Source organism: Oryzias melastigma, linkage group LG8 (assembly GCF_002922805.2).
Source record: "Oryzias melastigma strain HK-1 linkage group LG8, ASM292280v2, whole genome shotgun sequence".
Taxonomy (NCBI): Eukaryota; Metazoa; Chordata; class Actinopteri; order Beloniformes; family Adrianichthyidae; genus Oryzias; species Oryzias melastigma.
Window position 1 is genome coordinate 16,562,096 of NC_050519.1, and position 17,013 is coordinate 16,579,108.

At 40.1% G+C, this 17,013-nt stretch overlaps 1 long non-coding RNA gene across 2 annotated transcripts in view; it reads right to left on the bottom strand.

Annotated features, from left to right (window-relative positions):
• Positions 1 to 1,159: 1,159 nt before the first annotated feature.
• Positions 1,160 to 17,013, bottom strand: part of LOC112146604 — a 34,424-nt gene continuing 18,570 nt past the window's right edge. The window contains exons 3-4 of one of the 2 annotated variants that reach the window (XR_002919287.2): positions 2,230 to 2,378; positions 1,160 to 1,367 (exon numbers count right to left, since the gene is read on the bottom strand). This is a non-coding gene — a long non-coding RNA (uncharacterized LOC112146604). Of the gene's footprint in view, positions 1,368 to 1,913; positions 2,379 to 17,013 lie in introns of those variants that run through there. The other variant, XR_004948355.1, reaches the window with a different exon arrangement.

Genomic DNA, 17,013 nt, shown 5'->3' on the forward strand with positions numbered 1-17,013 from the left:
GAACTGGACTGAGTTTGTTCCAAGAAGCCAACATCCCATAGACTTCTTTAGAGAAATAAACAGCTATTACTCATTTTAAATGTCAAAATAACCATTCTTACTCTGCTGCTTTTTCCACATGTGCTTGAAAATTCTATTCTTTTTCATGATATATTTTTCTTTATCACAAGTTATTCAATACCAGTCCGATGCCTTAATAAAAGTATGTGGCCTCACGCTGAACATTTGAAACGTTAGACAGAATCTCTCACTTTCAAGCTGTAGGGATGTGGACTTCCAACAAGCTCTGCAAATTTGTTCAAATACTTAAGAGCCAAACGTTTTTACTTTGAACTTAAAAATATATTTTTTTCTAAAGTATTTAAAAACTATTGGTATCGCCTACAAGAGGCCGTAAAATATTGGTTAATGGTATCAGTTGTAAAAGTCATTATCGTGCATTACTAGACGTGGTACTTAAACCAGTTAACAAATAACTAAATTCAATTGTGACACCCTATTTCAGCCTGTAGGGGGCAGTACACAGATGGTTTGGGGCTGTAATTTCAGGAATTAAACAAGTTCATTTTAAATTGTCAAAGACCAACAGAAGGCACTTTTAAAGACCCATTCATAGAGGTCAACAGCATAAAAAAGTTGATATACTGTTAGGTTACTTTTTTAAAACTACAATTATGAGCAGTCCTACAGAAGCTGAACATGCCATAATTATTGCAAAGAACATTTCAGGAGGAAACATTTGCATCATGATAATGATTGAAACAATCACGTTTGAAAACTGGCAAGACTGCGTTGCCAGGGTAAATTGCAGATAAACCAGTCACAACTTCCAGGTTTTTCTTCCACAATGATCAAAAATCTACAAGAGATCTTGGAATGACTGTATTTTTAGGTGTTTTTTCCCCTTTTTTTACATTATGCATAATTTACACCTTTTAAAAGGGAAAAATGTATTTGCTTTTCTAATCATTAGTAACTTCATCTCAGTCACTGAGTGCGTTTTTCTCAAAAAACTGTCAGGAACTGGAGGTGTAGGACCCAAAACAGCTGTAGACTGGGGTTGATAATGGCAACTTAACAAGTTTAATAAATAAACTTGACAAAAACATCTAAGCTCAGACATGAGTTCATGAGACAAAGCTGATGAGCTGAAAACCAGATATTTAACATAAGCTGGGGATGATTAGCATTTGAAACCAGGTGAAATTGTGAGGGGAAGGACACACAAAAAGACAAAAACAATTCACTGAAATCAAACAAAAGGCCACGAGGCGCTTTGCTGCTTCTTTCCCTGCTATGAAAGTGCAGCCCTTTCAGGAAACTAGTGGTTCACAGGAAGCTGATTGTAAAGGGATCTCCTTGGGCTGCTGCAGAGAAAAATGGCATTCAGCACAGTTTGCAGCTTTATTCAGTCACAAAAGCATAAATCAGTTCCTCCAGACTCACTTAGTCTTTATTTAGTATCTAACAATTCTGATTTACAAATATTGTTGCTGCTACTTTCTATGATATAGTAGAATATATGGAACACAATTGGTTTCTGCTGGTCACTTCAAAGTGAGGAGACACCGGTGGAAGAAGGACGGAAGCCCCGGTGGAAGAAGGAAGGAACTGCAGTGCCAAAATAATTGTCAAGGTTTGCGAAAGAACAGCATGTGCTGGATGAGGAGTCCTATAAGAACTAGAGACCTGGACAAGCAATTTTAGAAAGACATTAAAACTTTGTTCTCGACAAAATTACGACACTAAATCTCAAAGCAAGATCCAGTTAAATGTTATGAAGTTTTGTCCAGGACTGTCCATTAAAAACAAGCACTTTTTTTAAACTACTCATCAGTTTTTTTGTCTTATGTGCTCTCAAGTGATGATTTACTGATGAAAATTCTCACAGTGACTTTAACACCTATAACATTTTTTTCTTCATATTCTACAGTGTGAAGCTTCTGTCTTCATTTGAAGTACAGGATTGTAACTTAAATAATTTAAAGTAATAACTGCAGTTGAGAGAAAATTACCTAATTTAAGGCAGTTAAAACTTTCTTTGTTTATTTTTAGCCTAACGGTGACTCTATCTCAACTGGGCAGTTTACTGGACCAGAGTCTAAATCAGAGTGCTTAGGCGAATGAACTAGACTAGAACCATATCGTCCAGGAATTTTCTTGTTGTTGCCAAGAAAAAAAAAACAAAATCCAATTCACAACCTTCCTATAAATTGTCTGAATCCTTACCTTGTGTGTCTTAATGTGCTCCTATGTCTCCCTTTCCAGAATTCTCCTTTGTTTTAGCCGTTTGTGCGTTGTACAGAGATGGATGTGTGGGATTTTTCTGAGACCTCAGCAGCTGGAGAACAGCCAAGTGGTTCGTTTGAAGCAAATGTCTGAAAAACGGATTATTGGGTCAAAGAGCTGCAGTGCTGGTACTGTGCTGAGTTGGTTTCCTTTATAAGCAGCCCGCAAAGTCACCGTTTAAACCTGTGTGTTTAACCCCTAAAGAGTGAAGCCTTGAAAAATGTTTATATGTCACCTTTTGATCAAATACGTTTAATTTTATCTATCTAAGACATCTTTGAATGTCTTCAATAACCTTAAAAACAGATATAAATCTATAGGATTATTTTAAAAACCAGTATCCGTTCCATCCAGCCACTTTCCGGACCTGCTGAATTCCATGGGGTTGCTGGAGCCTACCCCAGCTACTCTGAAGTGAAGGTGGGATACACCCAGAACAGGTTGACTTGGAACTGGATTTAAGTCATTTTCTAAGGGTGATGTCACAAATGTTCAGTCCAATTCTATTTTACAGTCAATAAGGGTAACCAAAAAAGCCCTTAAAGCTGTTTTAGACTGTGGGAGGAAGGCAGAGTGCCTGGGGAAAACCCATGCATCCATGGGGAGAATAGGCCATCTCCACAAGGGTCCCAGCCAGGATTTGAACCAGGGCCTTCTCACTGTGAGGTAGAGACACTGCTCCACCGGCAGCCCCTGAAAAACCACCTACATTTTAAATGTGACAAACATCAAAGACAAAGAAGGTACAAAAAGATGAAGACCAGCCAGAGACAACCGAAAAATGAGACCATAACTAAGGGTAGCTATGGCCGTTATACAAATAAAATCAGGTGAGACTTTTTGAGAGGGAAGAGCACGAAACAAAAACATGTTTTGGTTAAGTTCTGTTACGTTTGATTTTAGGTTATTTAGACAAATCATGCATTTTATCTTAAAAGGATCAAATTTGACATGAATGTAAATTAGTATCCCCTCTTTTTGAAAAAAATACAGCAACAAGAAAAATCCAAGATGGCCACCGTACGCTTAATTGCTGCAAAATATTCAATGTCTATTTGCCCCATGTCTCAACATTATGGGCTGTTTATGCAGAAAATACAATCTTTAAACCTAGGTGGTACCCACAGAATACTTTTCATATTATATATAAATATTACAATCTTGGATTTTCTTTTGGCAAATCATACTTTTTTGAAAGAGGGCAATCCTAAATGCCAAATTTGATGCTTGTACCACAAAATGCACAATTATTTTAATAACTGGCTCCACTAAAATATTTTAAACCTAAGAAAACACAACAACAGCAAACTAATGTATACAAATGAAAAGACGCAATCCTCACAAAAGATGATGAATTCAACAAAAGTTTGAGATCTGAACCTTTCAAAATCTGTAGTTGGAAAAAAGATCCATTGGAATAAATGGGATGTGGATTTTTAGAAGGTTTTTTTGCACAGCCAAATTTAGCTTTTAGTCCACATAATGAAATATGTACTTACACGTTTTTAATAGCAATTAGTTCAAAATTACAAAGGGAGATTTACTCATTTATGACTTTATGTATATTAAAAAGTGTCAAGACCAACATCATGCAAAGTGCTTGACTTTAAAAATTCTATTTTTATTTAACTTTCTTCTTAAGTGTGACAACATCTAAACACATTTTTCTTTCATCCTCGTTGCTGCAAAGACACAATCCAGCCGTACAGTTTTCCAAAAGTCACCACAAAAACACACTGGAGTCTTTGTGAGTCGCACATCCAAAAGGCGGATGTTGCTCACTGCTCACACAGCCATTCTGTCATCCCGGATAAAGCTCCCAAATCCCAGCCTAAGGAAAGATGATCATACTTACTGTAAGAAACTTCACAGCAGTGATTAGCTCGAGCAACAATCTACTGTTCATTTTCACTTGGGATGTGCTTTCAGGGAGGCTCTAAGAGAGGTTTTGAGCAAAAGCTAATATTTTTTTGTGTTTGTGACGTCTTAAATCTTTATGCTACATTAACCATAACTTTCTTATGTTTTATATAAACTAAACGCAAATTCAAGTTTTTGCAGATCAAAATGATTATATTTCTCCTAAACATTTTAGAATTTGGTGGACGTCATTAACATTTACAAATTTGTGATTGTGACTTTGTGGAAACACATTTATGTTTTTTTGGGGAGCATACTCTGTAGCTCATCATCATAGAATTAAAGGAGAAGACCTACAGAAAAAGATCTGTTCTGATTAGGATTAAAGTCCAAAACTGTGTGTATGTTATGTTAGCAAAACGATGGTTAGATCTATTGTCAGAACTCTTTAGTATTAGAATAAGTTTGAAGCACATATCCGTATCTTCTGCTGCACAACACTACCAGTTTCTGTATTTTATTTTGAAAGAATGTTTGTGCTGCTGTCAGAACATTAGAACTCAAAAGTTTTTTTTTTCTTTTCTTAAATAGAGCACTTTATAGTTTAATTATTTAAACTATGCTGTTGACCTTTAGGCATTTCCTTCAGGGGTCACCGCAGCAATTCAGCTTTCACGGTTCTGCACATTTACTTGCCGACATAACCCTTTATTTTATCAAGGCCGTAGACCGGTGTAGATACTATATGTATTCGTCCTACAAAATTAGTATGGGGGCTTGCAACTAGTGATGATGTCACAGTACAGTAATGCCACTGAGAAAATCCCGGGCTCTACATGCTTTTTTTTCATTTTATGTTTCCTTTTGTAACCTAAAGTTCTTTTCTCTTATAATTATTCATTCATTCATTCATCTTCCTGTCCGCTGCTTCCCTTTCGGGGTCGCGGGGGTGCCGGAGCCTATCCCGGCTACTGATGGGCGAAGGCGGGGTACACCCTGGACAGGTCGCCAGTCCGTCGCAGGGCCACAATCACACACACAGTCACTCTCACATTCACACCTAGGGACAATTTAGAGTCACCAATTAACCTATGAAGCATGTTTTTGGACAGTGGGAGGAAGCCGGAGTCCCCGGTGAAAACCCACACATGCACGGGGAGAACATGCAAACTCCACACAGAAAGGTCCCAGCCGGGAGTCGAACCGGGGCCTTCTCGCTGTGAGGCAAGAGCGCTAACCACTGTGCCACCGTGCAGCCCATCTCTTATAATTATATTTTATTATTTTTGCACTGACAGCTCCTTCTCTAACAAGTGCTCTCTTCATTGTTTGTCACTGGGCAGAAAGTGAGCAACACATATGTCACATGATGGCGGTCCAATGGTCCGGACCAATCGCAAGAAGACCCCTCATCTAGTGTCGCATTTAAATGTTGTTTTCATCAAGACATTCTTAAAAATGTTATTAGATTAGTTGCATCATGACAAAGCACCAGAGCGTTCCCATTGTAAATCCACTAATCTTGATGAGCGTGTTCTCCCTTCTCGTGTCATTTCAGTGGTCCTCAGTGCAGCTCTCAGCTCTGATTCCCTCCTGTAGGGCATCTCAGCTTGCAGGTGTCTGGTTATAACAAACAAGTGTCTAAGAATCAGTCTCAAAGATGAAACATGACAGTATATGCCCCAAATACCGGCCAAACATGTTAATTTTTTCACAGGCTGTAAAAAGGCAGTTAAAGGCAGGATCCTGGTCGTTGCAGATCATGTCCTTTTGCCAACACTCAAATAATGCTTGTGCATGATAAGCTGGCTTAAGCCTGAAGTAGTTGAATCCAGTAATGAGTGTGTGCGAAGACACTGCTTGTAGCTGCTGTGTCAAGTGGGCTACAAGCCCTCTCATAAACTTTTTCTTTTTTTTTTTACCATTTGTTCTTTTGTGCTGTTAGGAGAGAGCAAACAGAACAAAATCAATAGAAACAGACAGCAAATCTATTTGTTTTAGATATTTCACACACAGGAGCTTTACAGTTAGTAGTAAGTTAGTAACATTTTTTCTTATTCACGCCGGGCTCAAAAATGCATGTTGAGTGACCACTTTTAATAAAAATTAAATGTTAATACTGTATGTGTTTATGTACCTTTTGTGCTTCTGTGTTCAAAACTCTCACGCTACCATCGACTAAATAATCACTGGACATATGAACCCCTATCATGTTCCAAATAGGAAGTACCCGGTGGTTCCAAGAAGTCAAAATCCCAAAGACTTCCATTGAGAAATTTATAATTACTTATATAAAAATTATTACTTTTTATTTAAATATATTTCTCAGTCTTTCATTTGTCAGCATAACTATTCTTGCTCTGATACCTTCTTTTTAATGTCTTCTTTCTAATCCTATTTTTTTAAGACATTTTTTCTTTATCGCAAGTTATTCAAGACATAAACCAATCAGAAGCCTAAGAAAAATCATGTGGTGCTCCGCCTCGAACGATAAATTGACATCTTCTCCCAAGCCTGCTTTCAGTGGAAGGGCTGTGGACTTCGAACAAACTCACCCATGATTAGTGACTGTAGTGTCCCTAAAAACATGACTCAGGCCACTCGGACAGTCGTTGGGTTTCAAAATGGCAGCAGGCCATCAGGAAATGACGGTGAAAGGCTCTGGCATGATTTCACAAGGACCAGAGGTAAGGCATTTTCCATGGGTGATATCAACCCAGTAAAATAATAATTGTCAATGGTCACTACAATAGTCAGTTTTTGAGCTCTTTGTACAAAATACGGAACAATTAAGTGCACAATGACAGTTAAACTAGTTCAGCTTTGGCCAATCAGGGCCTTGGATTTGGTTGTGCTGTAACACGGAAGTGTCAATCAAGAAGGAGAAAATGATGATTGCAGTTCATGCTTGGCCGGAATTCCATGACACCAAGCCTGAATTTGAATTCCTACCTCTCCAGTTTAGGGGTATTTGTTGGGGTAGGGGTATCCAAAATAGTTTTTTAAGAGTGACCCGTAGGGACTGTTCATTGGTTATCCCTCCGCCTCGAGGGTGATGAGCATCGCACTGTGCCGTGAAGGACAAATGCATTTCTTCACATGAGTGTGCTCTAAAGCACAGAAGTTGACATTTAAATCTAAATAATGATTTTTTTTTTGTTTTAGCACAAATTTATAAAACCAACGTTGTGTATTTTCTGAGTGCTGGCAGTTCGGCATCTACGTGCTAACATAAATGACAGGCAAATAATGAAGTCATTGAAGTGTTGTCCAAAGTTGAAAACACTATCTTTCCATAACTCTACGCTTGGAGGGCTAAATGTGGAGGTAGGAAAGAATTCGGATTCGGCCTAAGTCTTTCATATTCGCAATAGAGCTGTGGAAGAAAAAGCCTGGAGGAAAATTTGCACGATTTGCACTGGAAAAACTACATACACGCATGCCCAGTGAGTACGTAGCATAAGAGTAGAATAAAAGAGTCTTTTTAAAGAAAAAAAAGTCATTATTTAAATCCACACAGAGAGAGACGGTGATTAATCTTCGAGATTCCCCCTTTGTCCTGCTGTTCTAAAGTGCTTTTCTATTCATGGGCCATCGCTGGTTGTGTACCTGGGCGTCAGGAGCGTTCTCGTTGGTTAGAGTGAGGTCAGAAGCCAAGTGATTTAATGGTAATCGCACAGACTGTGTCTCACACATAGTGTGTGTGTGCGTGTGTGTGTGTGTGTGTGTGTGTGAGTCTGTGAGAAATGACTTAACTCTGCACTGATTGTGTCTCCTGCGGCTTCATTATCGAAGCTGGAGAATCGCACAGTGAGGTGGCAGAATCACCTATAATTGGACCGTTTTCAATGAAATGGAAAAGAAAGTGATGACGCCTCTGCTACATTTAAACAAAACTTTAAATAATATTGCAGCATAGTCAATGAGGTGTAGGTAAACAGGTATTTTTGCCAGGTTTTGTTAGGTAGTACACATTTATTGATTTGAGTTTTTTTTGCCTTAAACCGCTGGATAAAAGCCTTTGGTGAAATCAGAGTTTTCATGCTGTTTTGAAAAAGAACTGGCAATAGCACCAGGAGCACAAAGTGCCACATCTAAGCGCTAAAGAACCCCCAAAAAATATCCTTTAACATTTTTAGGTCTTTTTGAAGGTAACACATCTTTGTACAGTCAAATGTTGCCACATCTATTCCAAAAGTAATTTTTTTAAAAAAAGCTAGAAACAGAGGAAGCTCGTTTCAAAGATCATTTTAAAGGTTTAAAGGACAGAAAAGATAAAAACAGGCATAGGAGACAAATGAAGCACCATTTGATACGAACAAGTGAAGAACTAAAGTGTCAAGACACATTCCAGATGTCAAAGATGAATGCTTCCAAACTCAAAGTGGATTAATCTGTGGTAAAATTGGACAAAAATTCAGCTTATATATTTCAAGCATTAACAACTGGATCACAGATTGAGTTTGAATGACAAAAGGCTAATGTTGGTTCAAGCTTCAGAGCCAAAGAGCAGTGTTCCACAGAACTCAGGAAAACCTGAGGGGGCAGCACATCGACGGGTTTAGACTATAATTTCAGAAATTAAACAAGTTGGCAAGGGCCAACATACATCAGTTTTAAAGCCCTATTTATAGTGGTCAACAGCCAACCCAATGCGTATAGCAGTACGTAGCCAGTGCATGAATCTCACCACCTAAATAGTGTGTATACTACTTTCTTAGAAGGCTCAAGCATTTTACAGTCACAGTCCCATTCACACACAGATTCACACACTGATGTGAATCTGCTGCTATACACTGATGCCAATCCTTAAGGACACTTAAGGATAGGTTGGGAACCGAACTTGAGATCTTCAGATCTGTGGTCGACCGCTCCACCTCTGACAATAGTGCAGCGTAAGGACATCATAGGACAGCATCACCCTTATGTCATATGTGTATGCAACTAACATTATCCTTACGAATACTTCATGATACACTTGCCACACACACACAACAATGGTACATTACATTTTCATGACATCCCTTAGGGGAGCTTCAAGACACACCTGCGCTCTTCTTAAGATCTGGCGCCAGCTCTCTACTATTCTCCACGGGGCTGGACAACCCAAAAATCTGCAGCACCTCTATGAGTCAGCCCTCGTACGAGTGCATGTGACAAAGGCATAAGCCGTGTTGACAATCTCTTTCTCTCTTCTTTGACTTAATGTCTCGCTTGCCTGACCCAACCTCCAAATAAACTTATGTCTAAAAAAATCAGCCCAGTCTCAGTAAAATGCGTACATATGCCACGATTTGGGAAATACCGTGTATAATATACGCCAAAACCGGTTTTTGCGTGCATATAATACGCGCAGTCCTAAACGTGTTAAAGTCTGTTTTCCAGGTTTGACACATCCCCTGGTGGAGGCGTGAGCATCACAGACAGCCCCACAAACGAACAATTTGCTTTTCTAACCCTAACCATAACCGTAATCCTAACCTTAACCAGGAACGACGTCATTTAGAAAAGAGCTGGAGGATTTCTTACCACGTGATCAAAACGAAACCTAAAAAGCCGTGTATATTGTACGCCGGCGCCACCTATTCTCAATCATTGCATATCATATGCACGCAAAAAGCGTGTTTGGCGTATATTATACACGGTATTTCAGAGTGCAAAGTCGTGGAATATGTACGCATTTTACTGAGAGTGTGTTAAAAAAAAAAAAACAGCTTTAGCTGTAAACCTTCACACAAGTTTGGCTCCTGTTTGATCCTCACTACTTTATTTGTTTCCTTGCTTTATTTAGAAAATATAAAAGATCCCAATGGGTCTTGTAATCCAGGTCTGCTGGAAGACTTGGGACTTTGTTGACTTAAACCTCATTTGAATGATACAGTTCAGTCCCATTAGAATGGACCAGGCAAATCAGGTGAGTGTTTCCACTCAAAATTGGACCACCATGGCGTATGCGGGGTGTGGCTAACAACCACAATGAAGGTACTTAAGCAGCTTTTTTTGCTTTGCTTTTGGTACTTTTTATATACAAAGCATTTAATGTTGTTTGTTAGAAGACTGAGGTCGGCGAAGAGGAATACAGACATTTTCCTTTGTCGTAGTGACCTTCCGCCAATCAACGGGTTCTAACAGTAACTAACCGGTCCATTACAAAAATGGTATGGTTTCATCCAGCTCAATGGATCCATTATGGATACACTCAAAATATCTGACGGGACTGTACTGTACCACTTAGTGAAAACGAGGCATTAGTGGCTCATTTCACCATGAATGCTCAGGCTTATTGCAAACTAAAAGGGGAAACCAACCAAATAAAGCAAACTTTGCAAACTGTATATTTCAATTTGGGAAGAAAAACAGCCAAGAGCAGAAATCTATTCCTCCAGATCAAAGCTCATTTGAGGCAATAGCACTTTCTCAAAGGAAGCTGTTTGACCTGATTATTTATTCCAGGCACTGTGGTCAGCTTCAGGCTTTGATCCGCTTCCAACAGAGCTGTGTGTGAAAGCAAACCAAACCAAGCTAAGGGGCAAACAGGGGAGGATCCTACAGCTAAAGCAACCTCAGTTTAATAGCAATGGTTGTCAGTTTCTTACCTACAAGACAAAGAATTTATGGTCTTAAGAATTAAATGACAAAAAAGTGTCTTTTCCAGTTTTATCTCATGATCCTCTGAGGGGGAGCCTTCGTTTAAATTTGGAACAATTTAAATTGTAAAAAAAAAAAAAATCCCTGTCACAATTTTAGCTCAAAAATCCAACCCTGTTAAACGTCCACTAAGCTTGTGTCATCAGTGGCTGCTGCTGTCACTTTCCATTAGGACCTACTATTTTTGAGAAAAAGCGAAATGCTGCGGTAAATGAATTTCATGGGGTGAAATTCACACGGGGGCTTAAAAAGTTTCCAGCTCCCTTATCAGTGTCACAGCTCGGTTCCATGAAGGGCTCCGGCTCCCAATGTCCAGCAGGGACAGCTGTTGTCACGACAACCAGAGTGCATGTGACAGCCAATCAGACGAAAACCCCCGGCTCGCGTCAGGTTCCATGATGTCTAGTGCTGTCTCACAATAAAAGTGTACATGTGTGTGTGTGTTGTGTGTTTGCATGTGTATGTGGCGGTAGATGCCTGGTAGCTGTAGTCTTCATCTTGGTTGTTTCTTCCCATACTGACCTGTCCATGGGGATGATAGGTGACACTGTTCTGTCCTCTGCCTGTGTCTACTTTGTGCTTAATGCAAGAAACTTCCACAGTTCAAGTGCATTAAAATGTCATGGTGTATCAGTGGAAGAAAAAGTGCATATAGGAAGTGAAAATAACAATGTGATATTGGAGTCTGTGCGAGTCATCCATTTGCCAGGGGTCCATCACCTATTAAATAATCGGATTATAGACATTTGTTTGCCAGTTTGCTCCAAATCTGACCTCAAACTGCAACAAAAATAGGACAGCACTGACAGAACATCTAAAAAAACTCACAAATAGTCAGCATATTCACATTAACCTGGCCAAAGCATGGAGTGGTAAATCTTTAATGTGGCTTAAATGTAAAATAAGTGAAGTTTCATGTTTCCTGTCACAGCTATATCTCTATTCTTTAAAGAACGACATCAAGGTGCTTGGAAATGGGAAGGTGCTGGTGTGAATTTATCGCCATATTGGAAGGAAAATGTCCTCTGTGCTCCACTATATATGTGCTAAAACACAAAAAATGTCTCAAAATAAGAACAGTCTATCACGAATTACTGCATTTTCCACACTTAAGAGTCTAAATTAAAAAAAAGCAAAAAAAAAACAAAAAAAAAACAGTGCACCTTATATTCCCAAATGTCTTTTTATGGATTAATTCTTCTTATGCCTACTGATGTCCGTGATTTTTTTTTTTTTTTTTTTGGAGGTACACGGCGCTCTGTCCATTAGTCTGTTTATTTTTTTTTTTAAACAGCGTTAGGTGTTCCAGGCTTTGTAAATACACCAACTTATCTATGGGTTTACGTGTCGCTTGTCACAAACAAGCTCTACAGTTACTGTGATCGCAGTTATTAAAGTCTGATTGACAGACTTACACTAGATCACCATAAGTATTTGCCCACCTGCCTCGACTCACATATGAACGGAAGTGCCATCCCATTCCTAACCCATAGAGTTCAATATGACGTCGGTCCACCTATTCCAGCTAATACAGCTTCAACTCTTCTGGGAAGGTTGTCCACAAGGATGAGGAGTGTGTTTATAGGAGTTTTGGACCATTCTTCCAAAAGCACATTGGTCAGGTCACACACTGATGTTGGTGGAGAAGGCCCAGCTCTGAGTCTCCGCTCTTATTCATCCCAAAGGTGTTCTATGGGGTTCAAGTCAGGACTGTGCAGACCAGTCCAGTTCATCCACACCAGACTCTGTCCTCCATGTCTTTATGGACCTTGCTTTGTGGACTGGTGCACAGTCATGTTGGAAACCTGCTCCCACAAGGTTGGGAACATGGGATTGTCCAAAATCTTTTGGTATCCTGAAGCATTCAAAGTTCCTTTCACTGGAACTAAGGCTAAGCGGCTAAGCCCAACTCCTGAAATAAAAAAAGCCCAAACCGTTATTTCACTGTCAGCACAATCCAGTCTGAAATGTACCATTCTCCTGCAACCTCCAAACCCAAACTCAACCATCATATTGTCAGATGGAAAAGTTGATTCATCCCTCCAGAGAAGGCGTCTCCACTGCTCCATGTCCAGTGGCGGCATGCTTTACACCACTGCGTCCAACGCTTTGCATTGCACTTGGTGACGTGTGGCTTGGATGCAGCTGCACGGAAATAGAAACCCATTACATGAAGCTCTCTGCATATTGTACTTGGGCTAATCTGAAGGTCACATGAAGGTTGGAGCTCTGTAGCAATTGACTGTGTAGAAAATCTTCGACCTCTTTGCACTTTGTGCTTCAGCATCCGCTGAACCTTCTCCATCAGTTTACGAGGACTAACACTTTGGTTGCTATTGTTCCCAAACTCTTCCATTTTGTTCTGATAGAGCTGACGGTTGACTGTGGGAGATTTAGGACATTTCACGACTGGATTTGTTGCACAGGTGGCATCTGATGACAGCTCCACGCTGGAATTCACTGAACTCCTGAGAGGAGCCCATTCTTTCACAAATGTTTGTAAAAACAGTCTGTATGCCTGAGTGTTTTATTTTATACACCTGTGGCCAGGCCAAGTGATCAGGACACCTGATTCTGATCATTTGGATGAGTGAGCTAATACTTTTGGTAATAATAGTGTATCTTTAACTCTTCTCTCACTTAATGTGCCCTATAGTTTGATGCACCTTATATGTGACATAAGTTCAAAAATAGACAATTCATTGATGGTTTGCCTTATAATCTGTAGCGTCCCATAGAATGGAAATTATGGTGAAAAGATGATAAATAGATCAGCCACCTAAATCACGAAGCCCCAGAAGTCGTTTCACTGACAAAATCCAGTCTACTGGACTCCATGTTACCATAGTGATGGCTGAAATCCTACACAAAATATCAAGGCAACATGTATCAACACTTGACATTTTCTGTCGAGATACACAGCCAAAGATCTAAAGGCCTCTAGAGCCAGAGAATGGCTGCATCAAAACATTCTGATTGAAGTTTTGGCTTCTAATACAAAAAGGATAGCTCACATGTTCTCATGCTGCAGTCTTTGTCTTTGAGGGGAAGTTGGAAGACAGAAAGTAATAGCCTGCTGACAAGGGATTGTCACTCTTGCACCCCAAGGGAAAATAAATTAAAAATTAAATTATACCGCTGGAAAGGGCACGGTTTGACTTAGAATTCCATGAAATCATAAATAAATAACCCATTTGAGTGCAATCATTTTGAAAGTTTAGGGACAAGGGAAAAACATCAATCTCCGTTAAAGTTCCAAGCAGATTCCATGTAATAGAAAAACTGTTTTCATGGTGTCAACTTCTTCAAATCGTCCAGAGTAAATGTACCCTCCCTTCACACAACTACCTAGCTACCCTCAGAAGGGATTTAGCAGGTTTAGAAAACCTTTTTTTCTAGTATTAATTTTAGTTCTTCTTTTTCAGATCCACAAGCTATAAAAACTTTTAGTTTAAGATTGTTCCACTTTTACATCAAAGCTTTATGTCTCGAGTGTATTGAATGAATACTTTTAATTCATGTCTCCACATTGCTTTGCATTTCTGGGGCTAATGAACATTTGTTTGGATTTTTGCATCACGAAATGATAAAGGTCACCTTTTTCCAAAGATATCATTGTTTATCACATAATTTACTATTGCTTTGGGTCATGACTAAAAGGACAGGATCCTGGACACAAATGGTTGAAATGAGCTTCTTCTGCAGAGTGCGTGATGCCAAATTGGGAAAAAGTTGTGGAGCTTAGACACCATGGAGGAAAACCGTTGCTCCTCTACAATGAGATGAGATAGTTGAGGTGGCTTGGTTATCTCTTCCGGACACCTATGGGGCATCTCACTGGGGGAGTATTTCAGGAATGGTCAAACTCAAAGGAGGCACTGAGAAAGACCTTGGACTTGCTGGAGGGACTATGTTTCTTCTCTGGCCCATAGGAGCCCCTTATGCCTCGTTTCCACTGAGCAGTCTGGACCAGAACAGTCCCCTCTTGGTCGGCTTAGACTCGTCTGAGCAATTCAAGTGAGCGTTTCCATTGAGTATTGGACCATCAAACCCTGCATCATGCGGGGTGTAGACCCATGACATTCGGTTTGGATCTTGAGTCAGGAAAAGCGGTGGTCTGATGCTTGCCACTGTCGTAAAACTTTTCCGCCAGTCAATAGGTTATATTGTGTGACGACAGAAGCTCCACCTTAACAGGTCCATTCCATTTTACTATGGACCTACGAACAACGGGGGGACAAGAATGCCTCATTTCCACCGAGTGGTTCAGACCGAACTGGATCGGGTCAGACAGGACTTTTTAGCTTTTCCATTACAAAATGGACCCGGCAAGCAGGTCCAACTGGGACCATTTTTAGACCCGCGTTGGTCCATTGGAAAATAGAATGGACCCGCGAGGGCGGAGCTTCTGTCGTCACACAATGTAACCCATTGACTGGTGGAGAGGTTTTACGACAACAGGAAGTGTCCGACCAGAGATTTTGCCAACTCAAGATCCAAACCGAAAGCTCTGTCCTCTTTTCAGCTGGACTTTTCTTTGTGTTGAACCTTTCCTGCCTTGTTTCACGGCTGTGTTCGGCAGACGCTGGGGAGATTTTCTACGGGTCGAAGAGCTGCTTCGTGAAGCCAAAGAATCAGTCTCAGATCTTTGTGTAACTTTTAATTGTTACTTTTCCTTGTTTTGCCAATCGACAACAACCATTGGCACGCTAACGCGCTGCCTTCTTTTCTTTCTCTCCTCGCAGCGCAAGCTGCTTCCCTTATGCACGCACGCAAGCACTCTTTCCCCTAGCCCTTTCCTGAGCTAAAATGCACAGGTTGAAGCACGCACACTCATGTCACAACACCCGCGATCTTCTTGCAAAGAATAATACGTTCTTTACATACAGTATTTTACTTATTCGCGGGGGTTGAGGACCGGAAACACGCGCGCGCACACATACACTAGTTCCCGTCTCGGTGTCTCCCCGACCCCGCGGCTGAAGAATGTCCGGTACCGATCCAAACTCATCAAAAACAGTTCTGATCTGCTTTATAAAACATTTATTGAAGAACATTGGAGTGTTGATCAACATGAAGAGACTTTTTTCCTTTTTAATTCAGAACAATAGACTGTTCTGCAGCGCAGCTCCAAATTATAACAATCCTCCATTTCTGATTCAGCTGATGCAGATTCTCTTTCACTGTTTTAACACCCAGCTACGTCATCAGTCTACACCCTGTATGGGCTTTCATGGTCCAACACTCAATGGAAACGCTCACTCAAAATGAGTGACTATTCAAGTCCGGTCCGGCCCTAACCAGTCCGGTCTGGACCACTCTGTGGAAACGAGGCAGAAGCAGTACCGGTCAGTCCTGCTTAACGGGTTCATTTTGTAATGGAAATGCTCAAAAGCCCAATCCGGTCTGGACTGCTCAGTGGAAACGAGGCAATAGGGTCACCTAGCAGAACCGGAGTTGGCATCTTTAGAGTGAGATGTTAGATTTTTTTTTTGCCTTGGTGGGTCCAGATAAGTGATAGAAGATAAAATGATGGATAGACTTTTGCTGACACTTGTTAGAACGATCATAACACCTGACTTGCTATGTTTGGCTTTTATCGAGATGCAATTTATGCTGCTTGGTTTCATCCTTCTTGAGAATTAAACTTTGATTGAGATAGAAAACCTTAAAATGGTTTTACATTTGGATCAATTTAAAGATATTTTGCCCTATTTATATTTTTTTCTTATAGAAAAATAAAACTTGCTCAATATAAAGACACATGCAAATTTGGATACTTGTGATTTAGTGTTATGCAGATACATACAAACCCTAACCTGCAAGATGCTTAACATAAGTGAGGCAATGCACAGTGGTGGAACATTGATGATAAATATTTACATCAGTAATTTGTAGTGCTTCATCTAAGCCCGTTGGTCATTAAAACTTATTGATATGGAGGCAGCACTCAAACATTTTCCCATTGGTACCATAACAGTGATGGTGAACTTACAGTTGGTAAAAAAATGCATACTTAACCTTTACGAGCTAATAATTGGTGATTAGTCTTCAGAGGGTCCCATTAAGGTACAGTCAATGTGACACTGATAAACTGTAATAAATTTCTAAAGGTAAGGGTCATTGACTTCAATTCCATGGAACGCTAAAGTAGTGCAGAGGTAATGTGATGTCTGCTTCCACTGAAAGCATCTCTGATGCAGCATTACTCTTTTG